This window comes from Bos grunniens, chromosome X (assembly GCF_055505025.1).
Source record: "Bos grunniens cultivar Pamir isolate PY7600 chromosome X, Bosgru_T2T1.0, whole genome shotgun sequence".
NCBI lineage: Eukaryota > Metazoa > Chordata > Mammalia > Artiodactyla > Bovidae > Bos > Bos grunniens.
The window spans coordinates 92,747,568-92,754,546 of NC_141194.1; positions in this window are offsets into that span (position 1 = coordinate 92,747,568).

Consider the following 6,979-nt stretch of genomic DNA (forward strand, 5'->3'; position numbering starts at 1 on the left):
GAGCTAAGAGCTTTATACACAATTTTACATGGTTAGGTTGGGCTCTAAGCATGAGGGGAAACATTGTTAAGAAGAACAGAGTATCCTGGCACATTTAAAAATGATTCCGTTTCCCCTCTTTCCCTCTCCTGCTGGAAGCATGAGAAGTTTTTACAGTGACATATTTATTGTACTGTGAGAAGCTGGCTAAGTTCCTAGAGGTAAAACAAAAGTGTGGAGAACTCCTATAACTGAGTCATCTTGGGGTTTTTAACTCAAAGACTTGTCCACACCGCTGGTTCCTGCAGAGGTTTCTGATCTTGAATTTTTGCTTTGCTAAGTTAGGATTCTCTGTATTCACTTGTCTCTCCAATGTTCAGGGAGCAGTTTGGCCTATGATCTCTCTTCTCTATGAATCTAAGATGAATTGCTAACTTTTCAGTGTGTTCAACTTTTAACTTGCAGTTAGGATGGCGTGGCAACGTCTGATCTCCTCGTATGTGGAACAGGAGTTGAAGCCTGCCATTGACTGATTTCTTAAAAACATGAAACCAATCTTGTAGTCTTGGGATAATCTCTGCTTTGTCATAATGTACTATCTTTTTATGTATCGCCATATTGATTTTTGTGACTATATTCAAGAATGACATTTGAGTGTAATTTTGAGGTTTTAAAAACTGCCCTTTTCAGATGTCAGTAAACTTCATTAACAACTTGGGTAGTAATCACCTCCCATGCCAGCTTCATTTTCTGAAAATTTCTAAAGAATGGATGCTATTTTTTTCTTGAGCATGTGATAGAATTCACCTATGTTAATATATGGAAATAGAGGGGTATTTGGAGGTTTGTGAAGAGTTATTCAAATTTTTAACAAAAAGAAGCTTTTTATTTCAGCTTTTATCAATTCTAGGGTTAAGGTTGCATTTTTCTTAGGTTTAGAATTTTTTGACCTACCTAAATTGTCAAATTTATTGCTATTAAATCAATGATTATACTGTATCAATAACATTTTATAACAATTTATTGAGAAATAATTAGTCTATCGTAATCTATACCATTTAAAGTGTACAAATCAATGGTTTTTTATGCTATTTATATAATTATGCAATCAACACTACTATCTAATTCCAGAACATTTCATTTCCTCCAGTACTTCCTTTATCCATTAGCAGACACACTCAATTTTCCACCCTCTGAGCCATAGGAAAGCACTAGTTGCTTTTTTTAATATATTTGTCTATTCTGGACTTTTACTAGAAATGGAATCACACAATTCATGGTATATGGTTATTGGAAGCAATAGATACAACTCTTCACAGTACAAGTAATCCTCAGTAAGATTTGTGCCAATTTCTCTACAGAAACCATAGAGGACAGGTGACATTGGAATGATATATTAAAAAACAGACAATGAACAAATGAAAACTTCTTTCAACCAAGAATTCTATATGGGGGGGAAATGGAAGGTAGATAAATTCATTCCAAGAGAAACAAAAACTGAGGGAATACACAGCTAGTAAGCCTGCTGGATAGAAAATAATAAAGTAGTCCTTCAGGGTGAAGTGACACAACAGTGGGCACCTATTTGGAGGAATGTGAAGAAATAAACCACAAAGGTCAAGGGAACTGCACAGATTATGATCAGCATTACTGCGAATGCCAGAATTACTGCTTTTGGGGTTTCTTTCTGACTCTTCTTTTTTTAAAAAAATCATTTATTTATTAATGGCCTCACTGGGTCTTCGTTGCAGCAGGATCTTTGTTGCATCATGAGCGCTTCTCTCTAGTTGTGACACACGGGCTCCAGACCATGCAGATCAGGAGGCGTGGCCCACAGGCTTAGTTGCTCCACCACATGTGGCATTTTAGTTCCTGGACCAGGGATTGAATCCTCATCTCCTGCATTGGAAGGTGGATTCTAAACACTGGATCACCAGGGAAATCCCTGTAACTTCTCTTTTTGCTCTCCTCTTTGTATGTTGATTTAAAATAGAGATGTATAAAGCAGTAACCATAAAACCGTTAGTGCAAACCATGTACAAACATGATATTTGTCACAATAACTAAATAAGGGAATATAGCGCAGCTGGGAAGAAGCAGAGTTTAGAATACTATGAAAACTATCTCACTACAATACACACTTGATTATTCTAAAATTAAGACACTGAGTATAATTCACAGCATAACCACCCAGCCTCCCCAAAAAAAACCACAAAAAAATGAAAAAAATTTTAAAGGCTCCAAACCTAAAAAAAAAAAAAAAAATTAAGTAAAGAAAAAGAGTGATAGTCACTTTGTACACTAGAAAAATTCAATTAATCACAGAAAAAAGAAAGTAATTGAGGAATGAGGGAACAAAAAAGGTATGGCGTGTGGAAAGTAAGAAAATGTCAGGAAAAATCTTTCCTTGGAAGCAATCACCACAATACCAATGTATAAAACTTTTCAATGAAAAGACAGATTGGCAAAGGGGATTAATAACAAATGTTATCCACTATATGTTATCTACAAGAGCCTTGCCTTGTATCCAAAGACAGATAGTTTGAAAAGGATGGACAATGGTATTCCATGCAAATCATCTAAAAGTGATAGATGCAGTGGCTATACTGATATCAGATGAAATAGATTTTAACAAAAGTGTTTTTTTTTAAAACAGAATGCCAAAAACGGATTTCTGTGTTATTAAAAGGATCAGTAAGAGGAGATGTAACAGTTATTTATCCATATAGTCCTAACAGACTCCCAGAATACATAAAAAAATAAATGACAGAACTGAACGGAGTACATAGTTCTCAATAATTCCTGGAGACTTCAATACTCTATTTTCAATGAGGGATAGGCAGACAGACAGAAGACCAATAATGAAATTAAGGAAGGAACTGCTAGAACTAATTAACATCTGTAGAGCACACAGCCCAGAAAATCACATGTGTTAGGGAAGCTGCAGCAAAGGAGAAGGAAAGTTTGCTACACTTGCTTGACACGGATACACGTGAGAAGCAACCAGGAAGCATTATTCACAATTCTTCCATTGTGGGTGGCCTGGAGCTATGTTTTTCCACAACTCTTTAGAAAGCCAACCTGAATCTGCCCTGTGGGCTCCTTTCTGGATGATTGCCCCATGATCTACCTGCTACTGCATTCCATGATCCATCTGCAGTGATCAGCCTACACACACTACACTGGAATTCTTATCTCCAAAGGCTCTAGGCTGCCCCCCCAGAAAGTGGGAATCGACCATGGAGCAGTTAAGAAACTATGTCATCAGCACTCCCTGTCACTATTGGCTAAACACTCCCTTGGTTTCCACTCTATGGATTAATTGATGATCCCTAGCTTCAGAATGCATGCTGGGAGGGGCCAAGCACCAGGGGCTACCCAGTGCAACTCAGGCCAGGATACAGTCAATTACCCATAGTTCCTCCCTCAGGTGCTAGAACAATAAGTTAGGGTGGGAAGAGATGGCTGAGGTTGAGAGAGACAACAGAATAGGCACAAGCCAAAGCACAATCCAGGCACCTTTGGCAGTTTCAACCCAGGTTGCCTTCACTTTAAACTAAAAAAACATTTAGTTAGCAAAGGAGAAGTGAGTTAAAGCTGTCCAGGGTCATGGTTGGGCCATTCTGTTGTGACAACTAAAGTTCTGTTTATCTCCCATCCACTGCACTAATAAAGGAGGGATCCCCTACCCTAAGTAGTGTGAGATGGCCAAGCATGCAACACTGGACAGATGGACAGCCAGCTGTTTGTGAGTCTCATGGACTAACAGCTGGCCGGGAGTGGGGGTGGGGGGTGGCAACAGGAAACGCCAAGCAGGGCAATGAGGGTGTGGGACTTAAGAGGAGAGTTCACCTGCAGGGACCATGGGAAATAAATGTAGTAACAAGAGGATGGGGCACACCCACGTTCCCACACAAGGAGATGATTGTCCTATTGGAATATTGCACTGGCTGGCAGGGAAGTACAACTTAGTGGCTGGGGGAATGGGTGCAGTACAGCTAGTCTGCTTGACAGGGGAGAATCAGCTGAGTGGGGTATTCTTCCCACAAGGAAGGGGACATTGCAGGTGAGAGCAAGAGAAAGCAGAGTTGGGCCAGTGGAGTAATACGAGTCTCAAAGGCATTAAGGCAGCATTGAAAATTTGAGGTCTTAATATACAGATGGGAATCTTATATAATGAGGTCTACAGATGAAAAGCAATCCCTTTCAAAATGACAGTGACCTTTTTTTGCAGAAAAAAAAGCTGGTCCTAAAATTCATGTGCAATTACAAGAGACCAGAAATAGCTAAGACAATCTTGAAAAAGAAAATTGGATGATTCCACTATCCTGTGTCAGAATGTACCATGGCAACAGTAATCAAGATGGTGTGGTACTGAGATAATGAAAGACATACAGATCAATGGAATAGAATAGGAAGTCTGGAAATAAACCCAGATATCTACCCTCAATTGATTTTCCCCTGGGATATCAAATCATTAAGTGGTGAGAAGTGGAAATCTTTTCCCCAAAAAGGTATGAGGACAGCAGGATATACATATGCAATAGAATAAAGTTGGACTCTTACATTATGCCAAATACAGACATTAAATGGATAAAGAATTAGCTGTAACAGCTAAAAACATAAAATTCTTAGAACAAATACAAGGGTATATTAGATTGCTGGGCTTGCTATCACAAAATACCACAGACCGATGGCTTAAACAGCACAAATTTATTTGCTGACAGCTTTGGAAACTAGAAGTCCAAGAACAAGGTGTGAGCAGGTTTGGTTTCTTGTGAGGGCTCTCCTGGCTTGCAGATGGCGAGCTTCTCCCTGCATCCTTACATGATCGTTCCTCCAGTGTATACCCATCTCTGGTGTGTCTTCCTGTCACCAAGTATACTTTTGTCTAGGATACCAGTCAGACTCATTAGGGTCTAACCATATGACCTCTGCTGACCTTAAGGTCCTGTCACCAAAAACAACTGCATTTTGAGATATTGGGGCTTAGACATTACATATGGAAATGTGGGGGGTACATAATTCAATCCTCAGAAGGGTTAAATCTTCATAACCTTCATTTGGCAATGGATTCGTAAATATGATGATAAAAGCATCAGTAACAAAAGAAGAAACAGATACATTGAATTTCTTTTTTTTATTTTTTTATTTATTTTTTACTCATATATATTTACTAATTTTTTAATCTATTTATTTTAATTGGAGGTTAATTACTTTACAATACATTGAATTTCATAAAAATAAAAAATATTTCTATATTAAAGAACATTAACAAGACAGTGAAAGCACAACCTAGGAAATAGGATAAGAATCTAATGGTATGCATATATTTAATAAAGGTCTAGTATCCAGAACACATGAAAAACATTTACAACTCAACAAGTAGCCAAGGAATATGAATGAGAAATGAGCATAGAATGTGAATACAAATTTTTCCAAACAAGATATACAAATGTGCCATAAGGACGTCAAAATAAGCTTAACATCATTAGTCATTAGGGAAAGACAAGGAAAAGCCACCACATGATGTCACAATACATTAAAAAAGATGAGTAAGTAGATTTTTTTAAGTGAAAAATAAAACATATTTACAAGGATGTAGAGGCATTGGGATCCCTGTACCTTACTGTTGGGAAATGCCAAAGAATGTTCAAACTACCACACAAATGCACTCATTTCACATGCTAGCAAGGTAATGGTCAAAATCCTTCAAGCTAGGTTTCAACAGTATGTGAACCAAGAACTTCCAGATTTACAAGCTGGATTTACAAAAGGCAGAGGAATCAGAGATTAAGCTGCCAACATCCATTGGATCATAGAAAGAATTCCAGAAAAACATCTACTTATGTTTCACTGACTATGCTAAAGGCTTTCCTTATGTGGATCACAAGAAACTATAGAAAAACTTAGAGAGACAGAAATACCAGACCATCTTACTTGCCTCCTGAAAAACCTATATGTAGGTCAAGAAGCAACAGTTAGAACCAGACATGGAATAACTGACTGGTTCTAAATTGGGAAAGGAGTACATAAAGGCTGTATAATGTCACCGTGCTTAACTAACTTATATGCAGAATACATCATGGGAAATGCTGGACTGGATGAAGGACAAGCTGGAATCAAGACTACCGAGAGAAATACCAATAACCTGAGATATGCAGACGACACCACACTTACGGCAGAATGCAAAGTGGAACTGAAGAGCCTCTTAATGAAAGTGAAAGAGGAGAGTGAAAAAGTTGGCTTAGAACTCAACACTCAAAAAACTAAGATCATGGCATTTGGTCCCATCACTTAATGGCAAATAGATGGGGAAACAATGGAAACGGTGACAGATTTATTTTCTTGGACTCCAAAATCACTGCAGATGGTGACTGCAACCATGAAATTAAAAGATGCTTTCTCCTTGGGAGAAAAGCTATGACAAACGTAGACAGTGAATTAAAAAGCTGAGACATTATTTTGATGACAAAAGTCCATATAGTCAAAGTTTTTCCAGTAGTGATGTATGGATGTGAGAGTTGGACCATAAAGGAGGCTGAGCACTGAAGAATCGATGCATTCAAACTGCGGTGTTGGAGAACACTCTTGAGAGTCCCCTGGACTACAAGGAAATCAAACCAGTCAATGCTAAAGGAAATCAACCCTGAATGTTCACTGGAAGGACTGATGCTGAAACTGAAGCTCCAATACTTTGGCCACCTGATGCGAAGAGCCAACTCATTGGAATAGACTCTGATGCTGGGAAAGATAGAAGGCAGGAGGAGAAGGGGACAACGGAGGACGACACAGTTGGATGGCATCACCAGCTCCATGGACATGAGTTTGAGCAAACTCTGAGAGATGGTGAAGGAAAGGGAAGCCTGGTGTACTACAGTCCATGGGATTGCAAAAAGTCAGACACAACTGATCGGCAGAACAACTGAACAACAGCAGGTAGCTGTAAAAAAGAGTCTGAAAGCTCCTGAAAAAGGTAAAAGCCTTATGGTTGTCTCAT